Genomic DNA, 26,987 nt, shown 5'->3' with positions numbered 1-26,987 from the left:
CTGCATTAAACTTAGAGTTTACTTTCATGATTTACTCACATACGTTTGTGTCTGAGAAGCTGTGACCACTATGAGATGCTCCTGTCTCCTTAGGTATTTTGCCCCACGTTCAGTCTCATCCTGTATCCCTCTTATTTGTGGCAGCCCTTTGTGTATAAGGTGGGATGCTGAGCAAAACGTATTGCTCATTCAGAGTGCCTACCAGAAACCACAGCAAATGAAATGACCCCAATAAATCAAAGAATGTGGCAGGTACCGCATGAGAACTGCAAGTAGGTTTCTGGAAGATCTGAGGAGATAGAAATTGCTTCTGGTTGAGAGGAGAGGGCCGCCTGAGAACTGCAAGTAAGTTTCTGGAAGATCGGAAGAGATAGAAATTGCATCTGGTTGAGAGGAGTGCGAAAGGTGTCCTGAATTAAGTTGCATTTGGACTTATCAATAGGAATAGCTAGACATTCTTTTGTAATCTTCCCAAATCATTGATATTTTCTTCTCTAGTTCCTGATTTTGTTTCCAAAAACAGAATAAATTTCGCTCCTAAAATTTTTTCCTCAAACATTAATTGGCCTGCCGTAATCCTTAAATTCAAGCATGATCTCAAGTTATAAGAAAAAGAGATTAAGATGGGTGACCTCATAAAATTGATGCAAAAAAATTTGTTTGACCTCCTAATAAAACTTAGAATCTCTTTGTTTCTAATTGGCATTGATAATAATTTGAAACGTATTGTGTTTGACCTCTATATATACTTCTCCAAACCTAATAGTAAGTGATGCGTTGCTATAGCGGGTGAGAGTTGGGGGTGGATGAAAACTATCCCATGTGAATAGATACAGTTCATAAAAAAATACCTCTCATTAAAATCCTGGTCACTTCATTGACTGATATTCTGCCTTTAGATTAAAAAAAAATACATATGCCATGTGGCAACTTAAAATTATCATAGAAATGAGTAGTAGAAAAGAGCTATTAGGTCCCATCTGGTCCTTCCCCCGGGGGCCAGGGCAGCATTATTCCCTTCAGTGTACCCTTTCGTGCTTTGTCCAGGCTGGTGGTGAGTGTTTTGGAGATGGCATTCTTTGCAGTGATTTCCACAACACTCTAGTCGTAATCTTATGGCTGATGTCAATTTGGCCTTCAGCATGGAGTTTTTATTTCACATACTGTTAAAAAGAGCCTCTTGGCAGAAATGAGAAGTGATTGGTTTGTCAGTTTGCATGTCACCTAGGACGAGCTGGGCACTCATCAGTCAAGTATGTTGGACCAAGGCACCAAAAAAAATTTTTTTTTATTTTACAAATGAGAAAATTCCATTTTATATTAATTCCATTGTGACTTTTGTCATGTCACCTTCTCTACTTACTGAACTTCTCATTATAAAATACTTGCTTTGTTATTTTGTTTAACATTGCTTTCTCAAATAAGAATGTGATACAATTGGAATAATCAGGTTTAGGGAAAACAGTATTTTTAAAAGTTCAAAGGATACTATTCAGCATCACTTTGAAAACTTTTCAAGCAGTGACACATCAGGACTAATGTGGATACCAGCTTGGGCTACTGATGCTATGGTGTATTAGTAAATATACTCTAACTCACAAAATAGCTAACTTGACATCTCAAACAACAATATAGTACAGAAATTAGGAAAAAGGTTTAAACAACTATTATGTTGATCATTATCAATATTTTAAACTTTTTTTTGTCTTGTACCTGGAGAAAATTTAGTTGATGTTATTCAAATAAATTGTTTAAAACAAGAAATCAACTGTTATACATAATTTTTTATAGAGATGGAGCTAGTGGGGAAAACTGCAATCATTTAACTACTTTTTTCTTTTAATTTCTGTCTGGAGAAGGGCTAATATTCAGGACAGAAATAAGGAATATAATAAGAGAAAAAAATAGAAAACAATAAGGAAAAGGGTTTTTTGGATTTTTACTCTTTAAAAATTACCAATTTTAAGAACTCTGGGCCAGGCGTGGTGGCTCATGCCTGTAATCTCAACATTTGGTAGGCCGAGGTGGGCAGATCACTTGAGGTCAGAAATTTGAGACCAGCCTAGCTAACATAGCAAAACCCTGTCTCTAGTAAAAATACAAAAACATTAGCCAGGCATGGTGGTGCACGCCTGTAGTCCCAGCTAGTCGGGAGGTTGAGGCAGGAGAATTGTTTGAACTCAGGAGGCGGAGGCTGCAGTGAACCAAAATTGCACCACTGCACTGCAGCTTGGGGGACCACAGAGAGAGACTCTGTCTCAAAAAAAAAAAAAAAAAAAAAATCTACCTAAGCTATTAATAATTATTTCCTTTATGTTTTGTTAAATCCAAGTCCACATATGGTTTGGCAAAAGTCCATTGATTATGTCATACTTTATGTCTGAAATTTGCCGCTTCATTGAGATAAGTCTTAGATTTGAATTTTGAAAACCACTGAATAACTTAACAAATTCCAATTACAGGTGTCTTGTTACATTTATTCATTTTCCAAACAACTACTGTGGACTCACTGTTGCCAAGTCCAGTGCTAAGAGCTGAGGCTACAGCAGGGAGAAAGGTAGACCAGGTGTGTGCTTACATGCTTCACAGAGAAAACGCGCACATTGATAAAAATATACACGAATTGAGAGAAGTTCAGTAAAGAAACTTTTAATAAATAGAGAGTTTGGGTAAAAAAGGGTCAAGGCACAGAAAGGCCTATCCAAGGAGAGAGCATTTGGGCTGAAATTGGAGGGATGAGAGAGACACAGTCCTCAGAGAGTAGGGATGGCGTTCCAGGCAGAGGGTACAAGGACTCAGATTGTTCATGAGTGATAAACTTGCATTTTTCCAGGATTGTATGCATTTTCAAGTTCATCAGGTGTTTATGATGGACCCAAGAGCCAGATTCCAGCAGAGATGGTGTTCTGGTTGATCCCCGAGGAAGTCAAGCTTGCCTAACTCTTTCTGCTCATGCCCACCTTGGAAATTCTCATCTTAGCACAGCATCCAGAGTAAAGTCCAATGTCCCGTCCCGCGGGATCGTCAATGTAGACCCTAGAAGAGGGAGTGGGAACTCGGGGGGGACAAGAGACACGAGAAATGGAGACAAGACAGGATCCTGATCAAGTCTCGTTTATTGGTGGCAGCGTAATGCCTTATATAGATGAGCAGGGGCGGAGGTTGGGCCAGGGCGATGATGGTGGCCCTGCGGTGGGCGTGGCCAGGTCGGTTTCGGTTTCTTCCTCGGAGGTCATGTTGCGCCTGCGCCTTCGGCTGGTAATTTTCCCGGGCGCAGGATGGCGCCTGCGCTGTAAGTTGATCATCTTCCCGGGCGCGGGAAGATGGGTGGTGAAGAACCCGGAAGAGCGCCATTTTGTACTGGCGTATGGGACAGCAGAACAGGGAAGAAAGTAAATCTAGGGAGGAGGCATAGAGTGGAAACGTATAGAGCTCAGGCATCAGTCGTCAGTTATTATCGCTATGGCCGGGCCACCCCGCTCCAGACAGTCCCACAGCTGCCTGATGTCAGGTGCAATAAGTGGGGAGGGAGTGTAGGGCCCACCCCGCCCCCAGCTTATGTAATCTCCCAAGGGCTGAGGAGATCAGCAGTACCTTGGGCACACCTAGAACCAGGGCTGGCTATACAACCTGAGGGTCCCAGTGCACAATGAAAATATAGGGCTTCTTTTTCAAAACATAGGAAAAAATGCCTTTAAAGCCCCTAAAATATAAAGGTTTTCCCATTTGTAATCTCTCAACTTATCATATTTTTTATTTGCTATTTAATGTTATTCTAAGTAAAGAAATGTTAAAAATTTAAATTGTTAGCATTATCTTTATTTATTTATTTATTTATTTATTTATTTATTTTTTATTTTTTTATTTTTTTTGAGATGGAGTCTTGCTCTGTTGCCCAGGCTGGAGTGCAGTGGTGTGATCTCGGCTTACTGCAACCTCCACCTCCTGGCTTCAGGCGATTCTCCTGCCTCAGCCTCCTGAGTAGCTGGGATTGCAGGTGCACGCCACCACACCCAGATAATTTTTTGTATTTTTGGTTGAGATGGGGTTTCACCATGTTGGCCAGGCTGGTCTCGAACTCCTGGCCTCAAGTGACCCACCTCGGCTTCCCAAAGTGCTGGAATTACAGGTGTGAGCCACTGCACTCAGCCCCTAAATTGTTAGGACTATCTTATCACTCATCTCCCATCCAGTACTAGCTGGGCCCGACCCTGCTTAGCTTCTGAGGTCAGACAAGATCAAGCGCGTTTGGGGTGGTATGTTTGCAGACAAACCATTTTTCTTTATATTGTGCAATGCCAGTTTAATATGCAAATATGAGTATTTAGCTTATATATGGAATCACTGAAATTATGCAATTCATATTTCATAGCTTATGCATGCATATATATTTTGTTCCTACCAGAAGAATGGGAACACCACACAAAACCAACTGAGTATTTCACTCTTTATGTGCACATATTCTACCATTAGTCTGTACTATCAGTTTATTGATTAGCAAGAGAGGATTGACAGGAAAAGAGGCTCTGCTTTTTCCTTTCCTTTATTGTCACCATAAGTGGTCAGCTAATAGAGGGAAGTAACACAACTATGAAGAGATATGATAGGGTTCCTTCGTGTTCATGTTTCTTGGGGCACTACTGCTTTCTTTCTGCGTTTTAAGCAAGTTCTGAATCAAGAGAGTGTGACTCCTCAGGGAGTCCGCTCCCGTGAACACTCAACATAAAGGGAACACACTTCCCATGTGCAGATGTTCAGGTTTCGCGCCCATGAAGCCCTGCCTGCAGCCTGTCCCAAAACACCCCAGTACAAGGTGGGAATCTCTATTCCTGGGTGTTTATTAGAGTTGATTCCCTTCTTAAAGCCTGGCAGCATATCTGTTGGCAAAATTGTGTTGGCATATGAGCCCGGATCTGTTACTAAATAAAGCAGCTTGTATGAACAGCCCTACAAGAGAAGTTCATTTACAAGACAAAAACTTCTGAAAAGGAATTACTATTACCTGTTTCCCTGGGATCCTAGGTACAGTGGTGAGTGCCGACAAAGGGACATTTCTTTGTCCACTCAGACTGTTTTATATAGGCAGCCCTGTATCCCCATTTTGTTTCTGATATTTAGATTACACTTGTTAAGTAGAAAACATTGCCAAACTGCTTATTTCATCCAAATGTCATTCACTTTCAAGGGATCAGAATGACTGTTTTATAACAAAGGACATGTTTAGTTGAGACCTTGTATAAATCTTTTAGAGAGAGGACATGCATAGCCAAAATTGAGCTTGATGACAACTAAAGAAACAAGCCAATGGAATTACTTTGGAGTAGTTATTCTTATCTCTCTGTCCTCTCCCCAGCTAATTTTAACTGCCTTAAAATCGTGTCAGTTGGGATTCAGTTTTTATAATATTTAACTAGAAGTGGAAATGTGGGCAGTTACATATTAATTTTGTCCACTATGTTTAAGAAAATGCAACGTTTCTGATTAGGCTGAGGATAGGGGCATTGCTGGAGCAAATTTTCCCTTTGGGGGTCTTTATGAGAAGTAAATGCAGTTAGAATCAATATCAAAGGAGTTTTTATTTGGGGCCCCTTGGCTGAGTTAACAGTTGGAACTCTGCAGCAAAGGCACATAGAAGACTGAAAAATACCATTGTCTTACATGATTAAAAAAAAATGTAAGCACAGTAGGGGTATCTTTGGAAAGCACCCTCAGGAAGAGTTCACCCCAGCCCCTTTGTCCCTTCTGGGTTCTCCTGTGATGTCCTCTGCGGCCTAAATCAAATCTGTCAAGTGGAGCCTTCATCTTGTGGCCACTGCTTTTCTGAGTGATGAGAGCCAACTCACCTGCCATCTGCTTTTTCTATCCCTCATGGGCAATCAAAGAGCCTATTCCTGTGCCTAGAGGGTTGTAAATGGGAAGCTTGCCATATGTTGTGTTTACCATTCCCAAGCCAACTAAAGATTCCAAAATCAAATCGTGGTCAACTGATAGAAGTTTCCACAACCATTTGAGCCAAGGTTTTCATTGTTCTCATCAGATAACTTGTTTCAGGGAAAAGGTTGCCACACAATATGTAGTGTGGCCATTAGGAGGAGTTCACCCTGAATCAAACAGATGGTGGCTTTTTAAAATAAACGTCCACTTCAATAGAACAATAGTCGCAATGGCATTCACCATCTCTACTCACTGTAACTATCAGCATTTGATGGAGAGAACTGGACTGCCTAAGAAAAAATAATTTTCTATCTCATTCTTTCACAAGTGAAATATATACTTTCATTTTCAGTTAACATATGTGTTTGATAGTACCAGAGTGTCTCTCTCTTAGACCCATGACTTTGGAATCTCATTGCTAATTTCTGCTACGAATTTTCACATCTTCAAAAATGACTCCTCTCCAAAGCTGTAACAACCTTGTTTCTTTCTTGTTCAGTGGGATCTGTGGTTCTTTTTCCTGGACAGATCTTTAATTTCTTCCATTCATCTCCATACATTTCAGAAAAGAAGTAAAATGGTACCATGTGTTCTATTTTGCCAGGCATACAAAAAGAAGAGTTCAGAGGAAGAAATCACATATTCCCCTGGGTGGGTTGAGACTGTAAAAGGGAATGAGGAATTAGAGATTTTTTAATAAGGAGATTTTTATTAAAAACTTAAAATTATTCCTCTGAGAAAGAAAAAGGGGAGGCATGGAGGAGCAACCAATATAGCTGTACAAGGTTGCAGTCTCTGATGCGTTCGTAGTTAAAATACTCACATCAGATTCAAAGAGGAGCTCCTGACTCTGTAAATTAGCAGGTGGGCACTGTTAGCCAGTATCTCAATGACTTCCGTCTTCTCTGTCACATCTCCTTCAAATGGGAAGGGACCGAGAAGTACCTGAGTGGATGAATTAAAACTCAAGTTGCTAAGAATACAGTCAATCAATCAATCAATGGCTCTTGCAAGTAAGCTCCAGACTTCAGGATCACCTGTATCTGGCTGTAGAACAAATGATCTCAGAACCATAAGAAATATTTTTTTAGAAATCATGTAGAATAAAAGATATACCCAAAATTGGAAACAGGAAAATATTTTCTTTGTTTTCATAAAGGATTAAAGGATGAATTTTGGAATGTTGCATGGATCCTTTGTAAAATTGTTAGACTAGGTTACTAAATAGCTTGTGAGCCTTCAGAAAAGAATATGTTGACAAAGAATAAGGTATCCCGAACACACTTCACTGTGTGTTTTATAGGATTACTATTTTCAGAGATTAGAGGAAGCATATACATCTTGATTTTGGTAAAATCTAAAATAAAATATTATTATCATCTGGCAGGTATAAGAGAGAAATATGGGCCCCTAAGAGTTGGGTCATTTCATTGTGACCAAATCTAAAATGTATTAATTCATGGGCACCAGTCAGTGGGAAGCTTTGTGTGTCTTGTGTGGTTTCGATGCCACAGCTTTGCCGTTAACCCCTCTTCCAGTCAAAAGTTTTTTCCGTAACTTTCACAAAGGTCTAAAACGTGTTTATCAAGCCACCATTTGTAAGAAAGCTGAGAAGGTTAACTAATTTGACACGACGCAAAGTCACACATTAGGATTATCTCAAGAGATGAGAGACTTCCAGGCCCAAGCCAGCAAGATGAGGTTTAAGAGGGCAGAATGTAACATTATGTACTGAACTTTGGATAATCAGCTGCCTGAGTACAGGGGGAGGGTGATGTGGTTTCATAGCAGTCATTGTGAACAATGTCTGAGGATTTTGGTTGGCCGCAGATTGGAGATGAGAGACGAGAGTGATGCAACAGCCAGCCACACCAGCATTCTCTTGAGACTTCTGCATAGGAAACATGAGGTCCAATCACAGGACCTATGGCCTGTGCTGCAGCCTCAGGGAGCATCCAAAGGTGGTGTGCTGCCCTGGGGCCACATTTTAAAAGGGACCTTGACCAACCCAGAGCCAATCCAGAGAAATTGTAACTAAATGGGGAGCCATTAAAACCAAGAAGTAATTGTTTCAGGAGTCTGAGAGGTTTTATAAGAGGATATCAGTCTGCAGAACTGTGACCAGTGAATAGAGGCAACCAAGAAACAGCTTTATCTCAATGTCAAGTCAAACATTCAAAAACCAGAGTGGGCAGACCAGCTGCCAGCACACCAAATCTAGCCCACAGATGGGCTTTGTTTTAACTGCAGTTGTCCTCCTCACATTACCAAAAACCTAAACTAAAAATTGAGTTTGTCAGCCATGCTGAAAAATTGGGAGAGTTTGCATTTTTAAAAAATCTAAACTTTTGACTTCTCTTGAAGAATCAGAATATCTGACCCAACGGGGCCTTCCTTCTACGGACAGCAATCAGTCTCTCCACAGAATATGTGCTGTCCTGGTCACCACAGACCCTCCTGGTGTCTCCCCAGTGCTCAGGCCTGGTACCAGGCACCACCACCATGGCACCCACCATTTGGTCTCTCTGAGTTGGTGACAGGGCTAATGGGCCAAGCAAGTAAAACTGCCTGTTCCTTAGTGAAAGCCCAGCAAGCATTACCTGCAATTGTTTTATATTATCAACCTGGCCCTTGCAAATACTGGAGTTTCAAACCTCTGTTGTAAAAACTGGAACCACCCAACTGTGGAGTTAGGCCTCAGGAAATATTTCCTTTTTTACATTGTAGGTGTTAAAATAAAGGCTAGTAGAGTACCCTCCATTCAGTGCTCTGCAGAAGGCCCTCTTCTGTGTGAAAGGCTGGCTGCCTAGGTTGGGAGCTGTCCTCCACTCTTGGTGCATGGAAATGAGGCCCGTGAGAAGTGAGAAGATGCAGGAGAAATCTCGAGAGAAGGCGGTACACTCTGCTATTTTTGCTGTAGAGTGACATCTCACTGTTAGAAAAACGACCATCCCTTCAGAAGTTATTCTCAACCTCACAGCCTGTGGAGAAACGAGGCTCATGCTCCATCTAGGGGAATATCAAGAACAGCCTCATTCTTCCTTCTTCCTCTCTTGCCCCCCTCTCTCAGCTCATTCCTCAGTGGGTCACTGAATCTCACTGCCAGCCATCATGGGTAGCATGCTCCTTCCCACTGGGATGACCCCTAACCTGGGAGTCCCCTTTCAGCCACTCTGCTATGCCCCACCCTTCACACGGCCCTTGAGGCCCTCCTGTTCTAAGGACACCTCTCCCTCCTATAGCCATCTCCGCTCTGACTCACTGCTTGCCAGCCTGGGCCTCCTCTGTCCTCTGTCTCAGATGTGGCTCTCCAGGAGTGCTGGCTTTACCAGTGGGGGCCTTGTTTCCATTCTGCTGCTGTCCCCTAGTATATTATGAGTGAGTGTGTGTGTGTGTGTGTGTGTGTGTGTGTGTGTCTGTGAAGGCCTGCTGGGGAAGGGATGAAGCTGAAGAGTAATTTGGTAAGAAATGTTTTGGAAAACAGAAACCAAAAGTAAATCTTATTTTATAAAATGACACTTTTTCAAAATGAAAACCTTAATTGCCCAAGGCAAAATAGAACCTTAGGACTAGAATATGTATGCATATGTATGTGTGTGTATATATATACACACATACACACATATTAACTCCCTCTTTTCCATTTTTGAATGTTTAGTTTACAGCTGGATCCTGAACACTTAAAATAGCACCTGACACATAGTAGGAACTCAAAAATAAATAGGATTCAAGAGGAAGCAAATAATTTTTACTGAAAAATTGGATTTTGTGGTTTTTTTCTTCTTACTGGGTGTTTTGTGCATATTTTTATTGTGCACTAAATACTCACTCTAACATCACCCCAAAGTTATTGAAGGACATTTATATGGGAATCGTGGCAATTAGAATGGTAACTTCATATTTGATTTGAAATTGACAGAATCTTATCGAGATCGCTATAAAGGAAGTGATCCCATTTTCTTAGAGCCATAAGTTTATTTAGTTCGTTTTTGAGAGAGAGATTGAATTCAAACGTTGTTAAAGTCAGAAACCTTGCAGACAAGAAGGAAGTGGGAGGGAAATGTAATGTACCTTCAAAGCCTTGGCCTCCTGGGAAAGGAGTGACTCTCTAGACCTGGGTCAGAAAGAAGTGAATTTCAGTGTCAGAGTCCATTTATAACTCCTAGGTACCTAGTTGTGGGTTTTTGTGTTTTTTCTAACTGTTAATTGTATGCAAATTGTATACACATAAATAAAACGGGCTTGTAATGCCTAAAGGAAGCTCTCCACAGCTCTGAGACTTGGAGCGGGCGGGCCTTGGCTGCGCATGCAAATACTGACAGCTGAAGTCACTTGTTGGAAAGTCCGCAAACTCTGGTTACAGCTGCATTTGTCAGTAGCTTTAAGGGAAGTGTAATCAGCCAGAGGGATTAATTTGCATCTCAATTAGAAAAGAGTCTGGAGGAAGCACTAGGGTCTGTTGCGGGAAGGTTGTGGAAGAAATCTCACCAAGCACAAAAGCCTCCTGGCGCTTCGTCCTCCAGCTGAGTGGAGGACAATATCTGAGGTTTCGTTTCCATAGGGACCAGAAGCCTGCTGGGCCCCAGAAGAATCTCGGGTTTGCACCGTAATCATTTGGTCATGATGACACAAATTCCACTGTTGTTCCCAAATACATTTTTGCTATTAGAAAGCTGTTAGAAAAGTGGAAATGGTCGTCATATCAGAAGCATGCAAGAGGGTATTTGCTGACCCGACTTACCTTTTTCATAGTGCTGCTAGGGTTGCTAAGCATTTAACATTTATTAATGTCTGAGTATTCGAAGAGCAAAAGGTCATTCGATAAATGACAATATTTCTTTAGCATTCAGATGGTTACTTTGGGAATGACAGAGCTTCAAAGGGAGCCATTATTCCTGATTCTTCAACACTTTTCGACAATAGGCAAACAAGATTATAAATTTTAAAACATAGGCAAGGAAGAGACATGGAATCATCTGGCCATGAAGCACAGAAAAAAGTCTAGCCATTACAGGACTTTTTATAGTCCTAATGAATCCTAATAAAATCTTAATCTCTTTTTAAAATTATTAATTTTCCCTTTAAATATTATCTAGTCATTTTCACAGGCTTTGATACTTATATCAGATGGGTCCTTTGTTTTCAGAGGAGTTCTTAATATTACCAAAAGCGGGTACAAAGCCTGGTGAGATCTAAAGCTGTCTGAACCGTTTATCCATGCCAAATCACTAAGACTCAACCAGGAAGGCCCACCCTTGGCATTTGTGGAAGAAGACTTTTATTTCAGGTTTATTTTGTTCTCTCTTAAATAGTTAATTCATTGGCCCCAGTTTCAAAGTGAGAAAACAAACAAAGAACCGTGAGGGAAAAAAACAAAACAAAAACTGAATCCTACATTATAAACTGTTGACTACAAACTGAATTCTTTAAAAAAGAAAAAAAAAATCAGGATTTTAAGCCCATCCTCCTATTCTGGAAAGGGAAGGGAACAAGTTTCCTAAAGACAATCTCTTCTAGTGCCCACAGACTGAAATAACACATTGCAGCGAGACATCAGAACCTCTTAATCCAACATTAATCAAATTTCAGTTTACTAATTATCAGTCCCATTTTGAAAGGAACAGAATGCCATAAACAGCATCCACAGAACATTTAGTAGACTCTGGGATTATAAGCAATGTTTTGAAAGTGAGACTTTCTGTTATTCAAATCTCTGAAAAGGATAATACATGCCTTATTAGAATAAGAGACGTTGCAAAGCCAAAGAAGGACAAAGCAGGCAAGTCCAAATGGTGGTCCCTTCTGTGCAGAGTCTGCCCTGGTGTATGCAGTGGACTCCCAGCAGGTTTCTGTGCTGGAGTAATTTGCAACACACTCAAGTAAATTTTTAAATCAAAGCAGAATACTTTTTTGGTAATCTGGGGGTGAGTACGACCCAAATGCCATCATGTTAGCCTTGAAAGGGTGTCCTTTCTGTTTTACCAGTGAGGAATTTTACCAAACTCTAAAAGGGGTACTTCGAATTTTGTGCTTCAGATGCATTTCTGAGGCCCTGTGGTTTGAAAGCCTTTGATAGAGACCACTGGGGCCAGGGTGGGGGAAGGAAGGATGCTGCAGGGTTCCGTGCTAGTGCCCACTCCCTTTTCTCCTCTGTGATGATCAGGTGTCCCATGTGCCAAGCCACTACGGAGTCCAGATGCACTTTAATGTTTACATTGTGTTTTGCACATGCCTTTAACACATTCAACTTGAGAAGTGCACAGCTGCTTTAGTTTCCAGTAAGAGAGCATGTCCCCAAAATGCCACAATATTTTCAATAGCCAACTCTTGGGTGATTTCTCATTATTCCTTAGAAAACCTACATCTGATATTCTGTATGTTTAAATGGTCTTTTTGTAACTCTTTTCATCAGAATCACAAAAATGAAATGCTACAATGTTTAGTGGCTTATAATTTTTATCTTTCTTTAGCTTATTTTTTTCTAATGCTTTATTTCAGTCTTCAATCTTCCTCTTTGGTCCCAGGATATAAAAGAGCACAGAATATGTTGTCCCTCTGCCTTGTCCACTTGTTTAAACTCTCCAGCACAAAGCTTTGGTCCTTAATCCACCAACATCAATGAAGGGGCTGCCTCCTGAAAACTCAGGGTCTGCTTGTCATGGAACAAGCCAGCCCTTAAGATGCCAAGTCCCTTTGGTTCTCCCTTCATTTGCCTATGAAGTGGGATGTGAGTATATCAGTGCATCCCGGCTTTGAGGCAGATGTATGCCTGGAAGTGCAAAGTCTCATACCTCCACAAAGGGTAGGGCAGGCTTGCTGGCTGATGGGATTCTGAATTTATAAGCAGAGTTCCAGAATTCCCCCAGGGCCTACTTTTCAAAGGCAAATTAGTATGTTTGCAACTTGATCCCTGGGCAACTTTTGACAGTTGTTCTAAGAATAATAAAACAGATGGACAGAATAGATTTTGGGGTCTCCATCCAAACTGCCATCCTCAGTGGAATTTAAAGAAGGCATAGAGCTGATGGAGAGAGCTGCTGCTGCTTACTATCATGGTCTGCCTTTAACATCCAAGAGCCATAGCTTTCTCCCAGAAGATGGCAACTGTCATCATATTACATTTGCCTGCTGAGAGTTCAGCTTAGCTGTGATATGTGTTTTCTTCCCACCTTTGAAATTAAAAGAATTGAACTTAAATTGAATTTATACTCCAAAGAAACCAATTTTAATAAGAATATCAGTAAAAATGTAAGTTAGGTTTAAATTTAAGGAGTATTTTCATAGAGTTTTTAACCCTTATAAAAAGAAGAGCCTCTTTAGAATGTCTCAGAAATACCATTTACTCATTGATTTAGAAAAATAGAATGTATGCCTCTTTAACAGGATGAACATTCTTTGCTTATAATGACATACGCACATCAGAAGACTACATCAGAAAACAGCATCTAAATTATTTGAATAAAAAGAAACAGATTAGTTTTGTACTTGTGCTCTATAATTTTGTCAAATGCATATAATTTGTGCAGAAAGTTTGATGAAGGAAAGCACTTCACATAAACCGCTCCATTTTTTATAGAATTTTAGCCTAAGTGTGGGTTTCAGCTCAGATTGGGATGAGATGTGCTTTCCTTTTAACTTACATCGGCTTTCTCTGACATAAATTTCAAGACTCTGATTCCATGCTCTTCTTCTCTGGATAAATCTGTCCAGTGATCACTTTTTAGGTCATCAAGATTCAATAAGGTAGCAGGTCAGCCATGCTTTGGAGTTCCAGAGCTGCCGTGTGCTGTCAGAGCTAGTATGCACATGTGTGTGCATGAGCTGAACAGCCAGTTTCCTCAGTGAGTTTGTTCTGTAGGCCAATTATTTAGCTCAAATGTCCCTGACAATAACTCAGTAGAATAGTAAACATGTTTTGTTTGTTTTTTAATTTAGAGGAAACATAAAGCAATGTAAAACTTTTTCTACGTCAGTTACGCCATGTAACACCATAACACTGGACCCTTGACCCTTATGGTCAAGTCTTGGTTCTCAGTGAGAAGAGTTCTTGCACAGAAGAGTTTGGGAATATTCTCTTTCCTTCGTGGCAGCAATTTTACTACAAGTCCTAGATAAATTTTAAAGTATGTCTTGTTTATTGTCATGCCCAGCTTAGCAGGTAACATGTCATAGCTGACCTCTGAGAGACCTTGGGTTTTGATGTTAGTTTAAATTAAATAATAACTTAGTTTTTTGGCTTTGAATACTTTACCTCTGTCAGTTTCCTTACAGTAAAATGAGGAAAATAATCGCTCCCAGACAGATTATTGTAAGGATATATGGAATGAAGTATATATAAATATAAGACTGAAGAATGAATGAACAGATGAGCTGATAGATGCAGCAGTGTAGAGGAGGGCCTGGCCCCTCCCTTGTTCTCCCAGCTCCCACTAGGAGAACATCTCAGGGCCCAGACCCTGCCACATGTGCCGTGGTAAATCAGGGTGGCCATGCTTCCGTGTTCTTCTTGCAGCCAACATCGGTATGGCTGTGACAAGCACTGTAGTGGGCAGGCAGAGGTGAGTGGCCTCAGGGGGCTTCATGGCCAGGATGGATTATAACTGTGACATAGGGTAGGATGTGGCCCATGCTCTGGGAGGGGCCTGTGGTCAGTGCCTAGTGAGTATTTGTTGAGTCACTGAAACACAAGATATAAGAGAGAGAATCAGAGGGTCATGGGAGCTCGAAGGGTAAAGAATATTTCTAGCTGCTGCTGCAAATCATTCACATATTTTTGTGTACCTCTCATTAGTTCATGTGTGTGTCATCTACAACTTGATAGGTGGGAAATGTCATAACTTTGTTAATTTGTTTGTTTTACAAAAAGATACTCATATGCCGATTATAATTTATTGCATCAGTGTCCATGCCCCATTCCAAGGAGCTAAGGCATTTTTTCAGGGAGCAATCACCCTCTCGGTTACTATGTAATTCACTGATTTTACTCACACCATGCCCCCTGCATGAGGGCAGAGATTTCTGTCTGTTTTGTTCACTGGTGCCTCCAAACATGAGAGTGGAAATATTTAACAGTGGGTACATAAGGGCACCAGTTGGGCACTGACCAGGACGCCAGCCATATGGGTGTTTTCCAGGTGAATACCAACCCTGGATGTAGCCTCAGCACCTGCTGCAGAGTAAATATTTTTTCAGTGAGTACACGCTGAATGAACGAATTCAGCTCCTTGTCATCACAGAAAAGGTCACCAAATTTAGAACATTTGTCTTTCCGTAAAAAAGAAAAATGAGTAACTCATCTTTATGTTCAACTTTCAGCTTTTATAAAGTCTTTCCTGTGAGATAAATGGCAAACTTGTGTGTGTGACAAAAGATTTCCATGGTCATGCCCTGCCTCAGGACAGTAAATTGTAAAGATAATATGATTTATAAGTTAATAAAGTTCAACACTTCAGTTTGGAGGCTCATGTAAACCATGGTACCTCACCCTGTGCTGAAAGTGAATGAGGGTTCTACTGCCAGCCCCTCCTCCCTCTCCTTCTCTTTCTTAGTACAGCTCATACATTGAACCTGACCTGGAACAGTCTGATAGATGACCTAGCAAGAAGGGTGCAAGCGTCAGGCCACATGTTAAATTTCAGTAAAGCTTGAGTTCATCATTTGAGATAAAAAGATAAATATTAATAGAAGTCCTAACATTGTCTTCTCACATGAGAGTCTGCAAACTTACAAAATTAAGCATAATGATTTTTGCAAGAGCCGGACGTGATGTGGCAAGTTCCAGCTATTCAGGAGGTGGGAGGATCACTTGAGTCCAGGAGTTCAGGCTGTAGTGCAATATGATTGTGCCTATGAATAGCCTCTACACTGTAGCCTGAGCAACGTAACATACGCAGACACTGTCTCGGGAAAAAAAAAAAAAAAGAAAAGAAAAGAAACTTTATAAAGATTTTTGTAGAGATTTTTAAAGGCAAAATGGTGGAGGGAGGCTCTTCCATGGTTCTGTGGGTTGACTGGGCTCAGCTGGGTGGTTCTTACCCAGGCTCTCTCACATCTGGCACCTGCACTGGCATAGCCGGATATCCGTGGCTCAGCAGCCCCTCCACTTGCCTAGCCTGGGTCTTCTCACAGCAGTCAGGCTTCTGACATGGCTGCTACAGGCTCCAGAGATCCAGGTGGAGGTGCCAGCTTCTTCACAGTATCACTTTGGAAGTCTCAGAACTGTTTGGCCACAGCAGGTCACAAGGCCAGCCTAGATTCAAGGGAGGAGTGTGAGCCTGTTGTAAGGTAAGCAGCAGCCTGCCTGTCCAAGGAGGGCCACAGGCCAACGGACATTTCTCTGTCTTCCACAGCTGGTGTAGCACTGACCACACTGGGTCAGGGGCTCACTACGAGGCGTCTGCCCCACCAATGGTCAGCAAGCTCCTTAAAGGCAAAGCTCTGTGTCATTCATCTTTCAGTCTCCAGCATCTAACATCATAAGAAGTCAGTAGATGTTAGTTGGATTAAAATCAGTTATGCAAACATTTTAAGGAATTTCTAATTAGGGGAAAGTAGACTCTAGTACCATTTATGTAATTACACCACAGGATGTCTTTACAATGTGCATGGGAGGAAATGACTTAATATGGATACTGAAAAGATAACTGATTTAAATAATGACTTCTTAATCCAGAGAGTTAAATCATAAAAGCAATAGAGTTCTCTCTGCTCCCATGTCCACAGAAGCAAGTGTTTAAAGCGTGCATTTTGTTCCTGCTACACTTGATTTCCTTGGGCTCCTTATTTTCACTTTAACGTGGTCTCATGAATCCTAATTTTATATTGCTTTCAAAAATCATGAGTTTTGATGTACCTCATAATTGTATTTGACTTTTTAGATGAGTTTATGTCTTTGTGCCTTGGAAGTTGTCGCCCTCAAAATCTTTTGAAAATCTTATAAATTGTATCATTGAGATTTCTTTAAGGAGAATGTCAGTTTGGGCCAATTTTTTAATGTTTTGCTTTAAGTAGGGGGAGGCGTCAACTTTTAGTGGGGAAGGGATTGTATATTTTATAGTAAGAGCCGGCCTGATGGCTCTGGTGAACCTCTCAGACGCTGGAGGAACATTCTTACAGATGTATCCACATTGCTCTGACAGCTTCTTAACATGACCGTTGGCAGTCCTCTGTGGCAGTGGTTTGTCCGTCATGCCTTGGAGGACCGTAGGAATGCCTTTCCTAGGCTTCTGTTTCGTGTGTTTTTTAAATAGCCAGAGATTTCACATGGCATCCTTGGGTCTCATGACCAGCTGACAGGAGAGGAGGTGGTGGTGACTTTCCAGCCTTTGGCCCAATCCCCCAGCTCTTTAGTATTTCCGTGCACGTTACTGTAACTCATGGGCGATGTGAAGGAGTGCCACCCCACATTTGGAACCACGGCCTTCTGCCAGAGCAGATCAATACTTGAGCTGTCTGTCTCTAGCGCTCACCTTCCTTTCACACAGCGAGACCCTTCTGTAGGCAGCGATCGATAGCTCTAATCCGCTGCAGCCTGCAGCAAGTCATGCGAGGCAGAGCACTTAGGTGGCATTACATGGGACTGTGGAGGCAGCAGTTCTGGGGCTTAGATTCGTAACACCCTTCCTAGGGACACATTCTATTTGTAATGTGTACTTTTAATAATCTCTGCCGTGGATCACCATTCCTCTGAAACTTGATTCAGGGAAATGGATATGTGTTTGTGTTTGTGTTTGTATATGCATGTGTGAATTACAGACAGATATTCATTCTCTTCTCAGACTTTGTAGCAGCCCTCCCTGTGTAGTGCTGCTGTAGACCATCACTGCGTCACTACACATCTGGGCAGTTTTGTCTACTCTTGTGCTTTGTGCTGTAATTATTTCTAGTCTGGGTATTTTTAAAACATTAAAACTTTAAATATATATATATTTGAAATACCGGTAACTGAAGAACATTCTTACTCTAGCATGTGCTTTCCCACAAAACATCATTAGAAGACAATGAACACTGGATGTCACTACCATCTTTGAATGGCTGTGACCAACTGAGACGTTGGAGAGTGAAGATCTGTCTTTCCCTGGACCACTGAGACCAAAAGAGCCTCCGCCTAGGGATTAGCTTTGGAACTAACCCTGTGGCATCCTTGGAAGGCAGAGTAGGGAGTTAGAAAAATCTCCTTCGGTTCTTTACCTGGCCTTCCAATCCTCATTCCATTTCCATATCTAGTTATCTTTGTTTTGTCTGTGGACTTCAGGATACAACATAAAGTTAAAGGCTGATCTAAAGAAAGCGAATATGTGGGAGACAAGTCTGAACCAGGGTTTCCGGCCGCTGTTGTGTGCTAGTGCTACAAGGAGCAGGCAGCAGTGGCCAGTAGAGCCAAGGGTGTAATGCCTGCTGTGTGCGAGAGCCTCAGCAGCTGCCTGCCCGTCAGAGAGGACTGGTTTCCAAATTCAGACATGCTTGAACTCATTAGTGAATGACACACTGTATTTTACACAAAGGTCTCTCCTGGGATGTAATCTTTGTTTCGAGCTCTGTGGCCTTTTAAACTCTGTGCTGATCATCTCACCTTTAAGGCCACTTTCACTGATCTGCGCCTTACAGGCCCCTGTGTCCTTTCCATTTTTCACAGAGTACAGATATCACCTTCGGAGAACCCCTTAAGTTGAGCTTAGCTCACGGGAAAACTTCTGAGAAACAAGTTTTTTTCCAAGAACCAGGTAGTTCTCTCTCATATTTACACACATCCTGCCCTACGATACAGAGGTGCAAAGTGCATTTGTTGCTGGAGATGACCATTCAGTAAAGTGTCTTTTACTTGGGGCTTAAAAAAAATCTTGACAAAAAATAATCAACTGATTCTGATAATCTGATCATCTCATTCATATTCCTAGACACCAATTCTGGAAACTCCAAAAGCATTTTTTCCGTTAGTGTACTCATTCATTCAACAAAATACCCATCGGCCATTTCCTGTATGCCAGGCACTGTAGTGTTGCTGTGGGTGCACAATTGGAAGGCACAGTGCCCACTCTGGAGGGGCTCTTTGTTAAATACAGAGCACATTAGGGAAGAGAGCAGTGCACAGTTTCCTCATGGCTGTGATGCAGAGTGCAGCCTGGAGCCCCAAGGCATCCCATGGAGGGCCTGTGACCTGGCAATTGGAGGGTGAATAGGTGCCACAGGAACTTGATGGAAGAAAGGAGCGTTCAGAAAAAGTAAACAACTTTCAACAGAAAAGAGCCTTTGGTAAACCTGGAACCATCAAGAAACTTAGTGATCTTGGAGCTTCAGATGCTGCTAGGAACCCAAACCCACCCCCTGCAGTAATCAGACTGGGATACACAGCACCCAGATGTGCACACATCATTCCCTCCACTTCTTATCGCTGTCTCATCTCACTATGTCTGCAAGACACCTTCCCCCATCCCATGCCATAGACCCCTCACTCATTAGGAGATGTGTTGCTGTGTTATGTTGCGTGAGAAGAAGACCAGGAGGTGAAGCTTGGAGCTGTACTCTTGGGTCACCTGGAGAGTCATCTGTTTACTTAGCTGCACCATTCTTTGTTCTGTCCCAGGCACTAAGAGCCTCACATATTTTATTCAGTTATTAATCCTATCAGAAAGGCACAATTATGATCCTATTTTAATGTATTGTGCAAATACAGTGCAATGTCTTAAAACAACACAATCTATTATGTCACAAACTTTTTTGTATTTAAAAAATATAGTTGAGGGAACAGAAGCCCAGAAAAGCTAAATAACTTGCCTGAGGCCACACAGTTTTGCGAGTGGTAACCAGGACCTGAACCAGCAGCAGCTGCTCCACCTGTGCCATCAACTCACCGCTTCCCACCACCCCAGTGCCTGGTCAACACCTCTCCATCAGGACCCAAAGATGCCTGTGGAATTTTACATGCATTTCAGTGCAACTTTTTAAAGCATGTTGAATCTGTTGGTTGGATTTATAACTTGTGATTTACAGCTGATTTTGATAAGCCGCAAATGCCAGTATCATGTTTTAATGAGACTGAAGGCATGAATGAGCAGATTCTACTCTTGAGGCTGTTGTGGGAACACGCCGGCCGACATTGCACTCACCCCTCTGAAGGCCGGCATTGTCGCCAGGCTCATTAGCATCCACGCTCCTCGCTGGGCCGTTGCCGCTTGCTAGCTTACCAGCTGTTCCTGCTGCTCCGTACAATGTCGGATGTGTTCAGCTCACTGGGTTCCTGTCCTCGCCGCCGGGAGGAGACAGCCCTTCCGCTGGGGATACCCACGTGGCTGCCTGTCAGCGGTGGCACCGAATAAAGTAATAGGCCTTCGCATGGCATATGGTGTCTGGATTCGTACAAGATGCAAAACTCTTCTGCAGCTAATGCACGATGACTCATAGCATTGCTAATTTTTCAAACAAAAGCTGACTTCCACACCCACACTTTTAACCCCTCCAGCTAAAAACTCTTGGGTTGCAAAGCTCTAGAATGGTGACTTTTGGGTCACCATATACAATTTGTTATACTTATTGAAAGTGTATGAAATGACTTGCTTTACTTTGGATTGAAGTTATTTTAAATTTCTATTTTAAATTTATTTCCTCTCTATATGGGGAATTTTTAAGCTTTTAACTTTCAGTTTCTTTTTTACATTGGAAGAGTCTAAACAGTTGGATAGATTTACTTTAAAAGCTGTTATTAGAAAATCGGTCAGAAGGCACTATATTAGTTGAACACTTGTAATTGTTTAGTAGAAGTTAAGTTTCTCTTAAAAGCTTCATAGAAACTACTGCCTAATATTCTCATCAATTCAGGTGTGAAGCATTTCGTGCTCACATTATAGTATTTTAAAGCTATAAGAGAATGTTGATTCTTTTGTGGAATATGATTTTGCACAGTCTCTTCTGATATACTAAATAAAGCCCATTTAAACAACCAAATTCTGGCAACAAAAATTTAGATTATAAATTTATGTTAAAATGGCCATTTTTCAAACTAGAAAATAAACACATGGGATCTTCTAAAAGAATGTGCCTCCTAAACTTTGGATCAGTTGTGCTAATAGATAGCTACATTCAATCTGAGACTTTAAGTCCTAAAATAAGGCAGTTATTTGCATTTACACAATTTGGCATCCTTTTGAAGTAGTGATCAAAATATTGGTTCTTTTATAAATAACCTTTTATTGAACATTTTATTTAAACATTTCAGAGTCAAGAATTGCCATCATAAAATGATTAGGCAGTTTCTAATTATGGATCAGTAAGTGTTTTGTAGTCAGTCTGGCACATGAGCACTTTTGCAATCAGAATTTGGCAAATGTATGCATTTATAAAGGAACTTCAACCTAGGAGGGTAATACAGATTTTTTAAAAAATATATTACTTTTTGGAAGCCCAAAAGATGTCTTTCGGGGAACAGGCTAGAGACTCAGAATTGGTATTTTCATTTTGGTTTCATGTTTAAGTCAAGTTTTTGCTTTCTGATCTACAGATACGAATTCAAATGCACATCTAACTTATAAAGCGCATTCTATTCTCTGAAAATGAAATTTAAAAATACAAAATTTCTAAATAGGCCTTACTTTCTATATTCCAGTTTTGATGCCATTTTTCAAGCACACTCTCTAATTTTGCTCTTTGCCATTGGAAATAAGCTGGTGTGTATTTGGTGTGTCTAAAAATTTATTAGGCACTTAAATTCTCCACGTTTGGCATATATGAGGATTTCCAGTTTTGCTTTCACTGCCTTGAGTTTGAGACCTATGTTTGTTGTTACTCCTACTAGTACTTTCATTTTATCCTATTACCACTGATTTTTATGAAATGAGGGTAAAATTCGTTGGAGTATTCAAATAATTACCTAAGGACAGAAGTGGAGACACTGCTGAGCCTGAACTCTTGGTCAGTAGTTAGTGTCTGCATGTAACTGATAAAATGCTTTCTCATCAGCCAATGGACCAGAGGGCAAACTCAGCTCCAAAAGGCAGTTTGGAACATTAGTGCATGATGTGCAAAAGCGCAGGCTGATCACAGGCACCCAGAAGGACTATTGGACCATTATTCTCACTCTTGGCGACAACCCTGCAGAATGGGACTGTGTTAACCCACAGATGGGAAGAGTGAAGCTCGAGGAAGCTGGGTCTTGGCCTGGGGCCCACAGCCCAGGGCAGGGCTGGGATGAGAGCCCAGACCAACCTGACTCTATGGCCGCCTGCTGTTTCTCATTTGTGCACACTTTTGACCTAAGAATAGGAGACCATCAAAATGATATAGCTTTGAGAAAGTGAAGCAATTCCAATTAATTTTAGCTTGTTCTCTCATTATTGTTACCAAGTGGATCCTAGCCTTTTAAACCTTGATTGTATGGAATAAAGATGAAAACAAAATTATCGTAAGTTAGGATGGAGAGCATTCCCATTTTGACACCATGTGTACATCTCTTATACCTAAGTACATATAGCTTCCAAATTAAAAAGCAGTGAAAATATTAAGTTTAAATATTCTTACTGGCATATCCCACTTAGAGTCCATCCCAAAATAAGCATCTAATTGATGTTACTCAGTGTACTTTTGCCTTGAGAAATAGTTGAGGACACACTTCCATCACAGTGATTTTTCCATCTTTTTGCTAGCAAGATGTTTATTTGTGTATGTGGAATCCATTTATATTCTACCTCTCTCTAAAATAGATTTGAAAGAGCTTACATAAAGGCCATGTATAATGAGAAAGAGAAAATCAAAGCCCAGGAAGCGAGGATGAAAATAAGAGCATCTGAAGGCATTACAGAGCATCCACAGTCATGACTCTGGCAGCAGAGCAGGGCGCCCCCATTGACTACTGCTGACCTCTAATGCTTGCTGTAAGGTGTAGCTACCGTGTGTCTTCGGGCCATTCTTGTTCTAAAGTTGTCAATGACTGTTAATGAAATTATATTTTGTATAAGTTGGAAGACATAATAGGTTATTCTAATGAAATATATTCTAGACAACAGCATATGTTTATAGGAAATTTTTAATATCAAAATGATTTCTGTCTACCCCATGAGTTCAAAAGATACCTTTGGAGCAGACAAGCAAGTTCATGTGCATCACAAGCTAATTAGGTCCAAAAAAAAAAGTTGAGGGCTTAACAATAGCTGAAAAAGTGAAGGATTAATTAGTGACAGGGGGAAAGTATGACTGAAAAATAATCTTAATGCCCACATTAGCTGGCTAGCTGCTTTTGCTGAGCCTTTTAGTTTAAAAAGCCCAAGTGCCTGACATTTTGCATCTGTTTTTTTTTTGTGAAGATAAAAGGAAACTTGAGTGTCTCATTCTCAATAATGGATTTTATGTGACAAAAAGGTTTCTGCTCCCTTCATTTTCATGGCCAGGCATTTTTACGTTATTGCCCCACTGACTGTCATTTCTTGTTTAACTCTTTGTAGACTCGTACACCTTTCCTCAACCCTGGGGATGGTCTGGAATTGAATGATGTCAAAGGTGCTCTGTGTACTAGGTACTTCCATGCATGTTGGTCTTGTTACCATGTTGCAGGACTTGTTGCCCTGTAATCCAGCTCTTCTCTCAGGTTTGTTTACTTGTGATCACTATGTAATCATTCATTTTATGGAGCTTCATTAAGGACTGCAAACCTCTGTCCCAATTTAGCGTCATTCAAGCGTAGGTAGCATCCATCTGCTCCACCCGCACTGTTTAATTAATGAACTTCGTAATGTGTTTTTGCCTGTGAAAAGCTCTCTGTCTCCTCAGGTTGTTGAATGAGATGTGCATTCCAGGTTTTCTGTGTTAAGATTCTAGAAAGCCCGCCGTGGAAGGTGCTAATTATGGACTTACCAAACTCCTGTTAGTCATAACTTGAAGGCAGATTTACTTTTTGTTGTTGTTTTTTTTTCAATATATATTCATAAACCCGAAGTCAGGTCGCTTTTTAAGTAAGTAAATCACTGGTCAGCTTTCATAGTCATTCTCTTCAGTAAGAGTAAAGATTAACATTTTTTAAAAGCTATATTTTATTTCAGTACAATAAAAATATACTTGTTACCTTGAGGTTTTTCCTTCTGAAATTAAAGTTATAGAAATGTTTGAATGTCAAAAATGCTATTTCTGTTTTCCAATATCTTTTCATAGAATTGCCTGGGAAACTTTGTAGGATAGATGCTATTAAAAGTAATGAAGTAACAACTGTTTTTCTTGGAAAATAGTAACATTCATGTAATATATTTTTTAAATTTCATTATTTGTTTAATTATTAGTGTGTTGTAAAATTCTGTCTGGATTTAGAGGTGTTTTGTTGGCACCTGTTCAAAGACCTGATAAATTTGATATTATATGGCAGATAGCATAAAACTAGCCACGCTCATTTGCTTAACACGTCTATTAACAACTAAGACCAGGAGCTTAATCCTGATTTTTAACAACCAGACAACCTATGGATTATGTGCCTTTTCTTAAAGACTATTTAATATTGAGATTAAACTCCACTCTACCCTGTCAAGTACTCTCAAGTCCTAGAAAAAATTCTTTCTGTCTTGAAATATGACAGAGTTCTACATTCATGTTGTATTCAGCTCTTTTCATCACAATATTAACTCTTTTTCCTATAATGGTGAAAAATACATCTGAATATTCATTCTTCAAAAACAATTTTTACTTACCCCCATCCTAACTGAGGAGGGAGGACTATATTTGTGTTCTCATCTAGCCATTATAAAGTTAATACATTGGAAAATCAATGTTAAAGTTGTTTTACATTAAGTACCCCATGTTCTGTGAGAATAAAAGCAAAAAGGATTAAGAGCTGGAAGAATAATTGGAGCACAAGGAAGGAAGAATGATGCCCCCTTTTTTCTCTCCCTTCTCTAACATTTGTAGAACTGCATGTAGTCAGGGACCTGGCACGTTCCTGGCTACACTGATGATGTGGGACAAGGATCCTCAGATACTGTCGATGTGGCCCAGTCCAGTAGGCAAGAGACTGTCCTATCTTATCCCCTCTACAAGTGCCCAGAAAAAGAGCTTCATGATGACCAAAAAATGAGAGACATATTGCAAGATGAGCTTCACTCCTTATTTTATATTGGGTTGAAGTGCATGAAGTTGTTGATATTTGACTGTTTGACCTAGTTAAAAAAAAAAAAAAAGGCAATTTGATATAATTCAACCTAATTTTTTGCATTACAAAGCATGGAGAATATGTGAATAGCAACTTTGTTTACTAACCAGAGGAATCTGTGCACATGTGCTATGATGAGGGTTTAGCTGCCTTGACAGGACATCTGCCAGAGCTCAGGATTGCATTGTGAAGCTTCTCTGGAGCCCCTTGCTGTTGAGCTCCCTGCATCTTGAACCATTTTGGTCTGTCTTCGGGACCATCTTTTTCCTTTAGTGTTGTGTTTGTGTAGCTGGTTTCTCTGGGCATCGTGCCCAGTGAATGTTATTTTTGTTTATTGTATGCAGTGTCTCCAATCCTGTTTTCATGATAAAGCCTTTAAAAATCAATTAACAAATGAAATACATGTTTGCCTGGGAAACTTTTGAATTGCTTGCCATGTTAGCAAATTCACAATACTGCCACCAAGTCAGACAGCTGACCACCTTCTGGTGCTGGACAATGGATAGCCCCCTTCCTTTATCAGCCCATTAAAAAAGAGACTCAAACCACTTTTATCTTAATGAAATGAAAAGCACAAATTGAAAAAAGTTATCTTTGCTTTATAGGCAATTGTATTAAAATGTTAAAATCTACAAGCAAGATAATTAAAATGCTATCCCTGCCAATCAGCTGAGAAATTAGTTTAACTGGGTTTTGACTTCATGACAAATGGGCTATCAAACTAAAACTTAGCAGAACTGTGGCAGCCTGAGGGTTCCAGAGTGGAATTTGGCCTTAGAACATTTCCTAAGTGTGAGTTTGGGCACAGCCAGCCAAAGAGGCTCGGTGACTTGTCACTGCAGAGAACGCCTGCAGTGTCCTCACCCTGTCACAGCCTCAGACACATTTTGAATCTGCAGGAACTAGTTCAACCCAGTAAGTCATTCACTTTATCATTTGGTAGAACCATCAGGCCCAGTGGAATATTTGCCTTCTGCATTATACCTGTGTCCACGCAGGTCAGCTTTGTATCACCCAGGGCAGTGCTGAGCAGTGCAGTGCCATCTCTTTATGCATAGTAATGCATTTGCTTTCCACAGCAGCCCTGCAAAGCCAAGGTACTGTAATTTATTTTGCTGCTGGTGGCTACTGCTGTCCTCCTCCTCATCATTCTCCTCTCCTCCTTCTTGTTAATTTCAAAACCTATTTAGGTTGTTACAAAAGTAATTGTGGTTTTTGCCTTTAAGAGTAATGGCAGCATAATAGTTTGAAAATTTACCTCTTTCTCTGTAAGATGATGTGGTGGTTTTCAAAACAAAAGATTGATAATCTGCCAGCATGTGTGTTTAACTAGTTTATAATACATTCAGAATTTTTCTTCATTTCTCTAAATGTTTTTCACTTGTTTTTATGTGAAATCCTCAAAATGGGGAAGTTGAGAGGGGATATCTCAAATTTTTGTGTTTTATGTGAGTTTTAACAGTCAACACTTACTAACTGGAAACATATACATTCATTCAGCAATCCAAGAAGGCCACAGTTTGGGTTTCTATGAAGAACATGTGCTCAAGTAAGAATATAAGATTTTATTAACCACAGCTCCTGTTAAAGCGGATTTTGAAAGAAAAAGAAAAAAAAAAAAAAGGTGCCCCAGCAAGAGAGATGATACTTTAGCTCTAAGAAGAAAGTGGACTATGTTTGTAAATTCTGTCATTAAAAAAAAAAAAAATGTTTTTTCCAAAGCAAATGTGCATTGTTTAGTGCTAGCAGAATGCATTAGTTTTGGCTCTGAGTCCAGCTTTTCAGAAAATGCTTTTGAGTTCAAATCTTACAGCTTCTTTCAAAGCAGTTGCTGGATTTTGCCAGGTTTTTCTTTTTAATATTATACTTCTTTACATACTAGTTCTAAAAATAGTAAAGACATTGGGCAATTAAATTTGTTTATAATGAAAATTTC

At 40.5% G+C, this 26,987-nt stretch overlaps 1 protein-coding gene across 4 annotated transcripts in view; it reads left to right on the top strand.

Moving 5' to 3' along the window:
- The window catches only part of RALGAPA2 (Ral GTPase activating protein catalytic subunit alpha 2), a 328,251-nt gene that overhangs the window by 238,139 nt on the left and 63,125 nt on the right, over nt 1-26,987 (top strand). The window contains exon 38 of one of the 4 annotated variants that reach the window (XM_073008649.1): nt 94-25,084. The exons of the other annotated variants lie outside the window; for them this stretch is intronic. The gene's annotated coding sequence lies outside the window, so the exon portion shown is untranslated. Of the gene's footprint in view, nt 1-93; nt 25,085-26,987 lie in introns of those variants that run through there. 4 annotated transcript variants of the gene reach the window in all.

The sequence above is a fragment of the Chlorocebus sabaeus genome, chromosome 2 (assembly GCF_047675955.1).
Source record: "Chlorocebus sabaeus isolate Y175 chromosome 2, mChlSab1.0.hap1, whole genome shotgun sequence".
In the NCBI taxonomy this organism is placed as follows: Eukaryota; Metazoa; Chordata; class Mammalia; order Primates; family Cercopithecidae; genus Chlorocebus; species Chlorocebus sabaeus.
Note: the sequence above shows the minus strand (reverse complement) of the source record. Positions and strands in the feature narration are given on the sequence as shown.